Source organism: Labrus mixtus, chromosome 4, assembly GCF_963584025.1.
Source record: "Labrus mixtus chromosome 4, fLabMix1.1, whole genome shotgun sequence".
Classification (NCBI taxonomy): Eukaryota; Metazoa; Chordata; class Actinopteri; order Labriformes; family Labridae; genus Labrus; species Labrus mixtus.
The window spans coordinates 16,167,082-16,182,413 of record NC_083615.1 but is presented as its reverse complement, the minus strand read 5'-3'; the positions used below and the strand labels follow the sequence as shown (position 1 = coordinate 16,182,413).

The following is a 15,332-nucleotide window of genomic DNA, read 5'->3' as shown; positions in this document are numbered from 1 at the left end:
ACCTGAGTTAGAGTTAGCTTCATATTTAGCCTCGTGCATCCGGACTTGAAAGTGTCATCAAGTTCATCAAAAACTCTTGTCAATCAGAGTTTTGTTATTCCTTAAGTCAATCCCAGTACTTTTTAAAATCTGAATAAGGTTTTTTATCTGGTTAGCTACATGAAATAGGACACAGATTTTTGTTCTTTTACTAACAAGGTCTCTTTAGGAAGTACCTAATGTACCTTTGAATATGCATGTATGAGTAATCTCCTGCTGAATTCACCAGGAAATGAGGTAACATTTTTGAGGAAATTAGCTGTTTACCTTCTGACTTAAAGCTAAAGCTAATATTTATTGACACTATATAATGTAACAGATCCTTATGTGCACATTGGAGAGTGTGTGCGCTGAGCTGTCCATTCCCCATAATCATCTGTTAATTACTCACTCAAGAATACGTAGCGAGATGAACGGCATCAATTCAGTCCAGCTGAGCCTCGCTCTTAATGGGAACCAGCCGACTGCCGTTTATATTTTCATTTTCCTTCCTCATTTTTAAAGCTCCCAATTTTTCCATAAGGGAGTCGTTTCCAAGGCCGATGTGAAACCAGACACCCAAGAGAAATCATGGTTAAGGTCCAGAAACAACATAAGGCCAGCCCGACATCCTCTCACCTTCCCCAAACCCCCTTTCCTCCTGTTTTCCTCCTAAACACCCTTTCACCGTGTCAGAAATGGGATTTAATTCTGCTGCCATTGCAAGTTCGTTCATCTGGCCTTCTTTCTCTGTCCCTCCCTCTCTTTCTTCTCCTCCTCTCCCTCCCCTTGCTGCCACATCTGGAACCCAGCTCCCCCATTTATTTATGTGGTCTGTGTTGTTTCTTCCTTTTTAAAGTCTTATTTGAAAGTCCTTTACCTTGTCTTGTTGGCAGTTTCTCTTCATCTGATGAGGTCTGCAATTACATCTCACCATAACTGGTCACTCTGCAATTACTCCGCTCCACCACAGAATCTTTCTACCCCCAACCCCTCCTCTGAGCAGCACCACCGCTCGTATGGCAGACCGAAATAGAATAGTTTCATGTCTGTTTGGATGGCGGCCCAGCTGAAACTATGCTCCGCTGCTTGACTGACAGTGGGATGTGGTGCTTTTTTTTCTACCCCAACAAAAAGCTTTAAGGCCAGTCACGTTTAGACTCCGAGCAGTGCTTCTCCAGCAGGCTTTGGTGCCGGTCGGCCCCAGCTGGGCTCCAAGACAGAGCGACACAGAGACACAGTTAAGAGTGAGTGAAAGATACAAGGAAGGAGAGAGACGGTTTGGAGTGAAGAAGAAAAGAACCACGAGCTGTAACTATGAACCCTCCTGGGAACACTTAATCTTCAGTCGCTGTGCCAAGAGAATGGGTAAGTTTAGCAACCAGTTCAGACTCATTTCAGTGAGGCTTTGAGGAACTTTGAGTCCTTTTAAGAACTAAACTTCAACTTCAAAAGAACAAATTATTTTAAATTACTTTAAACATGACTGAGTGTGCTGCATGAACATCCTGATTTAAATGGAGAACTTAATACAGGAAATCCCTGTTGGTTGATTCATGGGCTGACAAACAGTAGAGGAGTTTTTTTGCAAGAGGTAATGCAGTTGTCACATCATGCAAGGTGCCTGCAGTGCTTCCTTTCTCCTGTTTTTTCTCACAGCTTAACTGATGTCAACAACGCTTTTTCTCCTGTGTGTGTTCTTGACGAATGTCCAATTAGATTTTTGTTAATGTTCTCAGAAATCTTGGAGATTTTCAAGAAGTGGAAAATCAATTAATAAGCTTCTGATTTAAAACAACAGCACTATTGATCAGCTTCAGATTCTCATAACATACACATAAGGGGCATTTTAGGGGTAAAAAGCCACAAATGTTAGTAGTGCCTAAACTCCTTCTTAAATGTCTCTCTGTGTCATGACTGTCTACAATGAGTGAGGCGCTCAAGTCCTGCTGGCTGTGTTGTTTTCAGAGCTTTGTTTACGTCACGTTTATGGACGGGGCAGTTTGTTTTGGTTTCATGCTGGTGCTCAAGGGCGACATCTACTGGGATCAAAAAGTTGCACCTTCTTCACTTAAAGTTGAAACTAGGACACGTTTTGCTGTTGCAACCCAGTACTGTTCTTCTAATGCAATGACTGTGACATTTATTTTCCTAAAACAAAAACAATGAGGTGGAAGATGCAACAATTATCAGTAAAGCTGTTCTGAAATGTGAAGACTGGTGATATTTATCTTACTTAAAAGCAACACCACCACATGCAAAGTAAGTTCAATCAGGAGAGACAATTGAATAAAGACAATTATTTATTACAATGAAATATGGAAATGTTTCTTGACAGAAATATTTTTGGCGCTTGGACTCTATGGGGTGGGCGATGTGTAGAATGACAATTCTGCGCGACGGCAGAATAGATCCCCCCCATGGAGTCCAGACACTGGTGGTGGTGAAGCTGATGACTTGATGAGAACAGATGGGATGAGAAATGATGGATGATGATTCTGCGAGATGGCGGTGTTGGGGAGGTGGAGGGGCGCACGAAACATCAGCATGAAGGAACTAAGGGAGAGAAAGAATCATATTTAAAAGGAGAGCGGAACGATGATAGGTTGAAAATAAGGGCGGAACACCATGCCATTGGTTAGATGAGTGCCGCTGACGAGACAGCTGATTAACCAATGACAGCCCCAGAAAATGACAGCGGAAACGAGAGTAAGCGTGCAAAAAAGATGAATGAGAAAGACCCGATCGTGAAGGCAGTTATATAGTCTTCCTGACTGAACTTCATTTAGTTCAGTCAAAATTAAAGTTGGTCAGAGTAAGTCGGGGATCACCTGCACCAAACAGAGACAGGATTAGGAGTTGGAGCTGCAACCAATGTGACGATGACTATCCTCTGTCCCTTAACATTGTTTGTTTAAATACTAGAACACAACTCACCAAATTTCATACATATTTTAATGTTCGATATTATACCTTTAAAGCTCTTCTTCTTAGTAATTTGGTCTCAATAAACTCAGAGTCAAAATGTGGCATAAAAGAATTGTTTGTGTAGATTATATGCATGTCAATAATTCACCATATCTTTCTCAACTATTCTGTTCAAGCGTTTGTGCTTTGAATTGATTGTATGTCAACTAACATCACCTTTGAGGGAACCTTCACTTGCTAATTGATGCTACCGAGATAGTTAAGAATGCAGTGTGACGGAAAACATCTTAAGTTATTGTTCTGAGTCACTGAGTTCTGAGGATGTATCATTTTTGGCTGATCTGATTTGTGTGGGAGTGATGGAGGCTGAGATGGTGGAAAACAACAAAGATCACAGTGAGGCTGAGGACACAGCTTTCACATGTCAGCACTACAGGCTTCTGTGTCTGTGCGTGTGTGATGTGGTAGAAAAGAGTGTGTGTGAGTGTGTATGTGTGTGAGTGTGTATGTGTGTGTGTGTGTGTGTGTGTGTGTGTGTGTGTGAGAGAGACAATTAGAGATTACAAGAGAGGAGTGTCATTATGTTTTTCCAAATATATAATTTTGGCAAACTTTGTGCTCAGTCTATGAATGTTGGTGAGTATTTGAGTTTATGGATGACTCAAACCTTTGCAGCTAGTACCTGAATTTGCATGTGATTATTTATCATTTCACATGTTGTCATGCTCCTCCTGTCCAGTATTAGTGTACATCAGTCAGACGTCAAGCTGACAAACGTAAACTGATTTTAAAGTCATGAATTGGAAACTTTGCAAAGACTCTAAAGAGCAAAGATGCTACCAGCAGAAGAATATTTTCTGTGGCTGTATGCATCATGTTTCTATATAATTACATGACAAACAACGACCACATGGAGCTGAGGAGTGAGCTATATATATATGAATGTCTTCCTGTTTCTGTAAGTGAATTATTTTAGCACTGACTGGCATGTTAGATGGACTAAAAATGTTGTTTCGATGTGTTGTTTTGTTGTCTTTGTCCAACCTTACTGTTCGGTGATTGGCAGACAGGTCAACAACTTTTGAGTCACAGTAGACAGCTGGAAATGTCGACTGAATATAACAACCCAAACCATCATATTTTTCTAAGACTCAACAAGAAGTTTTGTTGCTCAACTTTACCAGTGGTCCTCAGAGGATGAATCCTACTTCATCTTTTGTGATCCCAGCAGATGTTTCCACCATGAGGTATTTTTGACTTTCAACAAAATGTCTTGACTACAACTAGGTGGACTTTTAACTACACTGGTGCACATATTCATGCTACCCCTTAGATTTATGTTAACATGTAGGACTACACTTTTTGTAAAGCACCACCATCATCAGTCAACACTAACGCAATTTCCATTAGCTTAGCTGTAGATAGCAGATAGAGTAGATATTAGATGTATTAGCTTGTTTGTGTGGTCAGAGCGGTGGTTCTCAACTTTTCTAGCCTCAGGAACCATCACCAACTCCTCTGTACAAAAAATCACCACCAAAATTGCTAATGTTTTTCGACCAATCATATTTATTTGCTGAAAAATTGAGCAGTTTGGACCTCAGTCGGTACAAAACATGTGACAGAAGCAAGAAATTGAACAAAGCAAAACATTTTAGCCACTGATTTAGAGCATGTTAGCGTGATGACATGGTGACGTTAGCATTAAAGCGTAATTAGCTAAAATTGCCTTTTCTTTTGATCATAGTCTGCAGCGTCGCACCCCAACTTGCCGATTTTCTGTGGAACATTTTAAAGAGGTCCTAGATTTAACAATGAGGCTTTCTTTTGAGGAGGAATGAAGGCTGTCATTGATCATTTAAGGACCACAAAGTAAGTTATCAAAAATCAAGAACTCACTAAGAAGTAGCTTAAATGTCCTCCACATCTTGCTCAGTTCTTAGTATTTATCTTGTCTTGCCACCTAAACACTAACAAGTCTGACATACATGACTTCTACTTTATGCAATACTTACAATGTAAATGGGGGCAGATTGGTAAAATGATTGCTGACGTAAGGCATTTAATTGATGGGTTTATGACTCTTAAAAGCAAACGAAAGCTTAGCATCAGCTTAATAAGTCATAGCAAAAGGGCTCCGTGCCTCAAACTGGTTTTAAAGGCTCATTTAGCATCAACAGATGACAAACTTGGACAAACACTTCCTGTAAACATCTGTTCAGCACTTCCGTCTTGTAATATATGACCGGTTGAGGATAAATCCAGAGGCAAAGTTCCCCTCTCTGTCGTGCATTCTCCTTTTGCCCGTCTGGTCTACAGCTGAGGAGGGCGTGGTGGCTCGGTTTTACATGAACCGCACAATCAGGTGTGGCCCTCACTGTGCTGACACACTGTTTAATTAGGTTTTATGTCCACGGGCGGGGGCATCTCAGGGTTCCCGCAGTTAAAGTCAGTCTCAATCTCATCCACACACTCATTGTTTCAGACACTAAGGGTGCGACTGAACTTTGTGACCACAGCTAAAGTTGGAATCATGAAGCTGCACTTTTCTCCACACAAGCCTCTTTTGGAGAGGCCAGTGTTTTTGAGCTCTTGTGCTCAAGCTCAACTGGCTCTATCCCATGTACTTTACTTATACATCTCTTTACTCAACCATTCCATAGTTGCTCAGATAATGAACTCACTTTCATGCGTTTACAAGATCCCAAACTCGTAGCTAGTCGCCGCCAAGTGTCTGTCATTCGTCAATAAAAGTTCTTTCTTCTGGATGAGGTCTCTTTCTTTGTCCGCTGCTTTTTTTCCAGCCTTCTACTTCTTCTTCTTTGTCTCTGTGTGGCCTGGTTTGAGTCATGGCTGGGTCATTTGGCTACTCCTTCCACAAATCTGGGGTTCCCCAGAAGCTTTTTCTCAAACACATATTGACCTTTACGATGCATATTTCTGCATATTTTTCAGCCAGAGTAATTTAACCCAAGTACTTTTAGCTCAAGGTACCAAATATTCATCAGAATGTTTCTTTGTTGTATCCGACAGTGTGGACTCTTTCTCACCCCTCATCATAGTGATCCCCGGTCATCCAGCTGACAACATTCAAAGCTTCTCTACAACCTTCAGTAATACATTTCACACTTGCATGGCTTCACAAAACAACACTTCTCTCTATTTGTAACCTTTGAGCTGCTCACCTTTGACCTCGGTGGGGAACAGACAACAACATCCTCTGCATGGAGCCAGCTGCCTGTCTCCAACATTAATCAAAGTTGAAGGCAGTTTTTACGTCTTCAAAACGAACTGTGATCAAAGAAAGTTGAGTTGCAATTGTATACAGTATGTATGTGCCAAAACCTCCCTTCTTTATTTTAATGATCATTTATCCAAAGAATGAAAACTAACAATAACAATTACAGTACCAAAGTGAAGACTCAAACTTTCTTTGTGAAATATCAATATTTACAAAAAAGTCAGGACCCTTCTTCTTGGACGTTCAACATTTAAAATGATGTTTAAGCAACTCCCACAAAGCCCACGAGAAAGCCACACTTTAATATTCCTTACCTCACAAAATATGGACGTTGAATGTGCGTCACGTGTACATCTTTAACACTGCTTCAGCGTGGGCGACGGCCACTGTTGACACATCACTGCCACAGCGTTCATGAGTCAGTGGTGGTTCTCAATTAGGAGAGTGCAGGTATAAATTTTTGCGTAGGTGGACCCAATATGGCAGCCACTCCCGCTTGGGGATAAATCAATATGAGACTGGTTGAAACAGAGCGTCAGCCCGCAGTTCTTTTGCGTTGACCTCTTTTTCTCTGCTGTCTCCTTTTCTTCCCATCTCCATCCACTAATTGGAGGGAGGCCAGTCCGTTTAGCCGTCTTCTCTGTCTTTGATATCTACTGTATTTTCTCTGTGGTCCTCGTTATGCTGCATTGGGGAGATCATGGGGGGGAGATGGTAGCTTCAGTACTTTTGTTTGCAGTGTGATTCACTGACGATACAGGAGTCACCACTCCCTCGCTCAATAAAAGCCTCTCAGGAAGTCTTGAGGAGTTACTACTACTCTTTCCCTCGAGTGGTGTCCTTCTCTTTTTGGGTAACCTCTGCGACCTCAACACTGGCGTCTCTCTGGTGGCTTGTACAGCTTTCATAGCAGCAAGGAGGAGGCGATTGAAAGCGTTAAACATGACTGCTATGGATATCACACTATATCATTTGGATTTAAACTTAGGTGCTCATCACAGTCACTACTTTACAGTATTACTTTGGCTTCACTTTACCTATGAGGTTTATGAGTCCTTTGTTTGATTTAACTCTGTTTAACTCAAATGGTTTGCAACACTGTGGTTCAATAGCAACAATAATTAGGGCTTTAAATGCTGCATATCACCTTTTAAAATCACACTTATGTTGCTTTTTTTCATCTCTCAGAATATTCTGTGTTTTAGAAATGAGACATGGCAGACTGTTTTCCAGACCAAATTACCCTGAAAGCTCAAACATGTGTTTACTTTTGGTGCCCAAAGTGGAGAAAATAGCACTGAAACGTGTGTTTGAAGTGCCACGTGTGTGCTCAGTGGGCACATATGGAGCTTTTCTTTTTTTGCATACCTTACGATTTCTGCAGCTGATATTTACGTATCACATTGACCCCATGTGTGTCCCATTTACCCTGTGCATGTGCCTTTAGTTGTGCGGTGGAATAACAGTCGAAAGGAAAACGCCTTGAAACTTTCCACCCTGCCCTGAAGTGGTGCTCTGTGTTCCTCCGCTTAGATCTGGGCAGTGAACCTATCCTCCACCCCTGATTCTTACTCTTCCCTTCCCCTCTAAACCCCACACACACACACCCAGCCCACCTAATTTACTCCCATCTCCTAATGTCAAACAGCTGTAGAGTCGACTCCTAAAGAACTGCTGCTATTACGTCCTCCCCGCCCCTTTTTGCTCCCTCTCTCAGCCATTTTGTGTGTGGCCCCAAATTTCAGGTCACTCTCAAACCAAAACCTTGTGTCTAAACCAAGTATCCTCCCAGGGTTTATTTATGATCCGACTGCTGGATATGACATCATGAATTTACATCGTAGGTGCCCGTGGGCGGAGATGGATAGACAGACAGCGGGCTATAAATCGAGCGTATGGATCCTGCTTGACTGAGATGTTTTGTAGTCGCCTGCTCTCCCTGACATGTAAAGGTGGGCCGTAACTGGGCCAATGCCATTTCCAAAGCACTCCATCTAACTGAAGGAGCTGCTTGACATTAATGCCAGTGAGGTCATCCTCAGCGTGATTGACAGGAGAGGATCAGGCAATGATGCTGAGGGTTGAGAGCTCCTGCCGCTGTCGGGAATCTGCTTCAAAGGATTGCTTTGGCCACGTGCCTGACGTCCAACCTGGAGGCTGATTACACAGATTTTTCAAGAATTTATCACAGACTTCAAAACGTTGGACAGACAATGCTGGAATTTCAAAAGATATAGTACCTTGATCCAATGTATTTGTATCCCAAATGTGTGAAAAGTGTTAAGACAGACGAGGCAGTGAGGTATTGGAGGCAAATTAAAGGGAAAACAATTTCAAAAACCTAAAGAAATGTTTCAGACAGACATCAAAACAAATGAAGAAAAATTGCTGCACCATGTTCCGTCTCAATGCAGCAGATATTGGTTGTAATACTATAAAATGGGATGCTTTTTCAGCCTGCAGATAAGCTTCATAGCCGGGTGGTTGTAGAAAGAAATCCTTACCTTTACACTCAGAACCCCCCCCCAACACTTATCCAAAGTTTTTAGCTTCATGGAGCTGCATTCCTCAGAGGAGCTGAGGTCTAGCTGATTAATTGAGAACTCACATTCAGCTTTCTACAAAGCCATCAGGAGTTGACGGCTCCTTGAAGATCACAGGTACAAATGTTCTGAGTCGTTGAATAGAACATGTTTTGTTCACTCATCTTCCTCAGATTCATTGGCTGATAAGTGTAGACTAAAATGTATGTTCCAGATGAGGCAGCCAAAACATTTAGTCTGGGTGATAAAAAGACGTTTGTAAGCCCTTTTCAGAGTGCGATCCTGCAACAGCGTTGTAACAAAACTCCACCGTCATGATGTCTTCGTAAATCTTTATAATGATTCTGCAACAACATGATTTTGGTGCCCCAGTCTGTGAACTCTGTTAGACTGTTAAAGAAGTGCACTAGATTCTCAAACTGTACTTGTGTATCATTCATTAGTATTCATAGAGTACTGTGTACTGTGTTCCACTGGTGTTCGCTCCTCTGTGATGTATGAAGTGCTCCACAGGGGAAACTATTCAGTACTTTTCAGGGACATTGGCCTCACATCTCTTCACGTTGTGGTTCTTTTTGGTTTTGGATGTCACTTTTGGTTTCTGCTTTGACTTAATGTGGGATTTCATAAAGACTCAGTCAGTAAAACCTCAAGTATCCAAATGGATGCACTCCTGTCGCCTGCTCTGAGCCTCATTCTTTTGGCGATATCTGTTTCATGATGACTCAGCTGATGATTCAAGGGAAGAAAAGTAGTTTTGTTTCTTGGATCTGATTGGGTTTTCCCCTCTCCTCTGCCACGAGGCCAGCACCTCAGCCAATCGCGTTCTGTTTCAGCGATGGGTGTGGACAGGGGTTAAATCATACATGACACCACCCTTCAATCCCGTTATTTTGAACACCACACTGGCTTGTAAGTGACTGATGGTGCAGATTTTTCATCCCACGTCTTCCGTCATGTCTCCTCTTTTTTTTTAAGACTTTGCCCTGAAACTAAAAAAAGGAACTTTTTACGAGACTCGACAGGATCAGTCGGAGTATTATTAAGTAGCACTAAACACACTTGTGGCCCACTGTGTGTGTGTAATGCTGCAGGGTAATGACAGAGTGCTTTGTTAGAAACATGTGTCAGGTTGCTCAGGTTGATTATAGTTATAGACTCTACTTTTACCTAACCATGCTGTAAACCTGTCTCATATTATGTCAGCGTGACTCCCTATTAGCCATGTGGTGTGTGTTTGAGTGTGTGTGTCCCTCTGCTGTGCGTCTCATTCATTATTAAGCAGCTCCTGATGTTTTGCTGCACCGGTGTCAGGTACCAGCACGATCCCCTTCACAGAAACAGTTCCAGTCTCTTTTCGGCCTGTTGTAGCTCCACTCTTGACACCTTTTTTTTAAACCGTTTTTTTCTTCCCTCTGTTATTTATCCAGCTAACTGTCGATGGAGCTGGGAAGCTAAAAATGCATTTGGATATTTCTTTTGGCGTGACGATGGGGCTATTTGAGGTCTCAGGAGGTATGTTGTTGCTGTCATCTTTTTTTTCCCCTCTTGAAAATTAGAATTACGGGTTCTTCCTGCAGCTGACCATAAAGCACCAGGATGACTGTGTTCACTTTAGCAGACTTGCGGTGAAGCAATATAGTTATTTATGCAGCTGAGTTTCATCTTTTTTTGTGGGGGGAAAATGTGTCTCAGGGTTTAGGCGTGTGAAGAACAAGGAGCTGGTGAGATTTCTGCCATCAGCTGTAACAAACTGTTCGCTTTTATTAGTGTGATAGTCAACAGGGTGGCTGATCTCAGACCAGGATTGGGGTTTCAGGTCTATGTGTGTGTGTGTGTGTGTGTGTGTGTGTGTGTGTGTGTGTGTGTGTGTGTGTGTGTGTGTGTGTGTGTGTGTGTGTGTGTGTGTGTGTGTGTGTGTGTGTGTGTGTGTGTGTGTGTGTTTGTGTGCAACTTGACCCCGTCTGATCTCATCTCCCTAAGCGCAGGTTGCCTGGAAACCCCTTGAGGACACTTTCATATTATTATGCCAAAGGAAAAAATGCTTCCAGACACAAATAGATTGCACAGTTTTTTTTTTTTCGCCATACAAGGGAAGCTGCATATTTTCTCCAGCTAGCAGCAAGTTAAGGAATGACTTGAAATTTTCATCCCATCAGCCGGGTACATTCTGAGACATGACGGTAATTATGGCATCCTAGACGAAACCAAAACAGGCCTTACTTCTAGTAAATGTTTTATGGAGTGTTTTTACTGTACACACAGCTAAGAATAGATATTTGTCGTGTTTGCCTTGTTGGACAAAATACAAAGAAATTCTACCAAATTGCAGACAACAATAACTTCACTGTTGAAGACAAAGAATATTTTGATAAGACACAAAACGAAGGAAAGTGCAGATGAACTTAAACGGTCAATGTAGACTGAGGTCTAACTGAACAATAACTTTAAAATATGTCGATTGATTTTGCAATACATCATTTCACTAAACTCTATAGCTCCTCTGAGAGTTTCTTGAAGAACTAAGAAAACTCCAAAACTTTAAACTCCAAAAAAAGGAGAAAAAAAAAACAAGCTTGCCAAAGTGAGATGTTCCCTCTGGCACCTTGAGATCCAAGTTTCATCCGAGGTTACATGGAATTGCTGCAGTTTGAGTGACAGAAGTACATTGGAGCATAACTGCTGTCAGATATATTGTTTGGGGATCATTTCACTGTCAAGAGAAACCATGTTCTTTGTAAGGACTGGAGACAGAAGCTGAACTAAGCGTCTCTCTGCTTCTTCCAAAAGGATTCTTAAAGTCATTTACACTTATATTATCCATTATAAAGATTATTTTTTATTATCTCAGCACACACCGTCTCACTTTCAGAACTATCAGAAGAGAAACTTTCCGGTCCTGTAAATTGACCCATTAGAGATGACTCTCACTGACCACATTGTTAATAAACTTTATAAAGCACAGAAGAGTCTCTCACAGCTCCAGTAGCATTTAAGAGAACCATTTTACTAGTTGCTTATTTTCAGTTTATTAGGCTCTGTTTTTGGAGTCTTAATGATTCTCTCCGTTCTCACTCCTGGTTTGCAGGACTTTTGGAAGCGATGGTCGCTCAGTACCAACAGTGTGAGTTTGTGAATGGGTGAATGAGAGGAAAATTGTACAGAGCTTTGGATAAAGCTTACATTGATTGATGTTGGCAAGCTCAGAGAGTAATTGAAATATTGGCCATGAGTTGTCATTGACAGAGGGATAATACATTTGAGGGAGTTGACTGTAAGGTATGTCTGCTTCGACTCTGAGAGAAGGCAAAAGCAGAATTCACGTAATGTAAAGCTGCAAGTGTAAGACTGAAACGGGATCAACCAGGTAAAAACAAACACATCTTTTTTGCAACAAAAAAAAAATCACTTTGCCCTTCGATCCATTATCTTCCACTTATCCGGGGCCAGGTCGCAGTAGAAACAGGCTGAGCAAGTTGCCCTAGACGTCCTTCTCCCCAACAGGTTTCCCAGATCCTGCTTGGGGATCCCAAAGCGTTCCCAAGCCAGAAGGGATGTAGAACCCCTCCAGTGAGCTCTGGGTTTACCCCTTGGTCTCCTCCCAATTGGACGTGCCCGCAAGACCTCCAGAGGGAGGTGACCAGGAGGCATCCTGATAAGATGCCCGAACCACCTCAACTGGTTCCTTTCGATGCGGAAGAGCAGCGGCTCTACACCAAATTCCCTGCAGATTTTCGAGCCCCTCACCCTATCTCGAAGGCTGAGCCCAGCCACCCTTCGGTGGAAACTTATTTTGGTTGCTTGTATCAGCGATCTCATTCTTGACTGGAAAATGGAAAGCTTTGCCTTCTGGCTCAGTGCCTCTTCACCATGACGGTCCATCACAGCGCTTGCAAAACTGCTGACGCTGCACCAATCTGCCTGTCAATCACCCTGCGGGCATACCACCTGCAGGCGTGGGCATGGGGGTGCCCAACTTGGGCACTTAATTATGCAGGGGTGGCATAAAGTAGTTTATAAACACAACGTAAAAATATATAGCCTATGTATATTTCTGTCTTCACTTATCATGTCTATTCTAAGTGACCCGAACCCATTTTGAACTTCTCATGTTGAAGAAAATATTTTGCTGCTACAAACTCTTACTCTTACAAAAACATCTATTTGGAGAACCATTATTGTAACAGTTTGTACAGTCTTGTGTTAGCAGCTTTACCAATTCATTACCATTCACAATCCATCACCCATGTGTCCCCTCTCCAATTGTTTTAAAAGGTCTTTCTCTTTCCCAAACACTTTTCAGCCATTTTTTTTTTAAATCATAAAATGATGATGGTGTAAACAGGACAGGCACTTCCTTTCCTGCATGTCCTCCTACACATTTATTCCTGACATCATTGAGTGTAACAGTCTCACCTGTGACGCTCCTGAAACCCCCTGTCACCATCAGCCTGAGACATGTCAACATTGTGACACTAGTTTTCTGTCATTAGCCACACAGCTACAGCCGTGCTGCTGTGGAAAAAGGTGTTGTGTATTCTTAAAAACTGTCGTTAACTGTGATGCTGATGATGTGATTTGCAGTTATTGTTTTGTGCAAGTCGGCAAATGTGAAGAAAACCGAGTTATTTCAGAAATCTGGAGTTAACATGGAGGCTGTCAGTGTTTTCTGTGCTGCTTTTCAATGTGTTCGCATTTGGTGTCAGACTTTATTCAGGTGAAATCTGAAGGTTGTTTTATTTTGTCTGACCAACGGAACGAACTTGTATCCAAGCAGAGGTGAGGCTAAAAGAAGGTGCAGCCACTATTTTAGTACAGGGCTCATATTTAAGATCTTTGTGAGAGCACAGGGACGACAATGTCAAATATGAACTTTTAAAATAGTTTGCAGCGCAGATAATTCTGAAAACTCTTTCGCAACACAAATTTGTAAATTCTAATTTTTTAACCTTAAACAGAGTTTCAAAGTGTATTTTTCAAACAAATAACTGCACATGTATGTGACATGTTCTGCAGGTCAGCCGATTTAAAGGAATGCAATACCACAACAAATAGTCTCAATCTAACCTTTTGTCTCTTTGGATAAAAAAATATATATCTTATATGTAGAAAAGACTAGTCTAGTGCACTGGTTCTCAGCTGGTCTAGCTTCAGGACCCACCACCAACTCCTTCATGAATTCAGATCAGATTTCAATCAGATTTGTTCAATGGAAAATTGTGCAGTTTGAACCTCAGACGGTACAAAGAAACAAACAAAAATTTTGAAAAAACGCATCATAGACTTTTTTCCACGCATGCATAAGCGACCCACTGAAAATGGCTCTGCGATCCACTTTTGGGTCCTGACCCCCCCAGTTGAGAAACACCATATAGTGTATTTTTGAAACTCATCTTGCCGACAGGGCAACAGAAATGTGGAATAACAACAAAAGTGGTTAGAGAAGTTTTCACGTGATGACATACTGGCACGATTTCAAGCTGAATTTGTGAACTCTACAGTGGAACAGAAAGAAAGTTGTGCCAAATAAGTTTTAACGTTATGGCTTCTAAAACTGGTATCCTGGCTGTTGTGCTGTAAAATGTAATTGTATGCAGCCCTTCCTTAGGTTGTAAACAAAGTCATCCTGACATTTTATTCGGCCCTTAGTGTAAGTTTTATTTGCACCAGCGCTGAACGGAGTGATGATAGCCTCAGGGATTTGGCTTGTGGCCAAAAAGTTTGTTCATAAGGTCATTCATATTTCTGGACGTGCTTGGAAAATGTGAGAATCTTATTGTGAAAGCACTGGCTGTACCTGCTATTGTACTGAATAATTCTCAGGGGTTGGAACTGTGTGTGTGAATTTGAAGGTTGGATGGTTTTAAAGAAAAGTTGACTTGGTAGGCCTGATGCTTGCTTTGAGTAGCAGTGATAAAGTGAGTGCTTTGACTCCCCCAAGTAGCAGGTTTAACAGATGTACTTAAAGTAGCAAATGGTTCATTTGGAAAAAGAACAAAAACAAAATCTGTATCTCCAAGTTATCATGATTATACGGATTTAACTCTGCTATCTTACCAAACACATGCTTTAGCTAACTGTCAGCCTGGCAAAATATAACCTTACCCTAAAATAAGTGGCCCATACTAGTGCTATCTGAGGAATGAAGAGCACTTTAACTCAGAGAGATAACGGACAAGAGGGCTGTTGTGTCTCCTGAGAATAAGAGTGTCCCTCCAGTGTCTGTTTTAAAATTATAAACAGAACAGAAATTAATGGATAACTTGACATTTTAGTATTTAGTGACAAAATCAAGTCAATCTAGGAACTAGAAAAACTAAGCTGGTTTCAGTTTCACAGTGTTTTACTACATGATGTTAGCTTAAGATAACATAGGCTTGTTGTATGATACAATAGCTTACATCACATTAGTTTGCATTATTTTAGCTCACATACGGTCAGTGACTGCAGAGCGCTTTAACACTGGTGTAGGTGCAGAGTAGATAACTTGGAATTTTGCCTGCAAGATTAGTCATGTCTTTTAATGCTGTTGTAAGGTTTTGTTTTTAACTCTGTAAAGCACTGTGATTTGATTTAAGTATGAATAGTGCTCCATGACTACG

General features: G+C 41.5%; 1 protein-coding gene across 1 annotated transcript in view; it reads left to right on the top strand.

Moving 5' to 3' along the window:
• Positions 1 to 930: 930 nt before the first annotated feature.
• Positions 931 to 15,332, top strand: part of LOC132972907 (protein inscuteable homolog) — a 56,074-nt gene continuing 41,672 nt past the window's right edge. The window contains exon 1 of the mRNA XM_061036050.1: positions 931 to 1,386. The gene's annotated coding sequence lies outside the window, so the exon portion shown is untranslated. The remainder of the gene's footprint in view (positions 1,387 to 15,332) is intronic.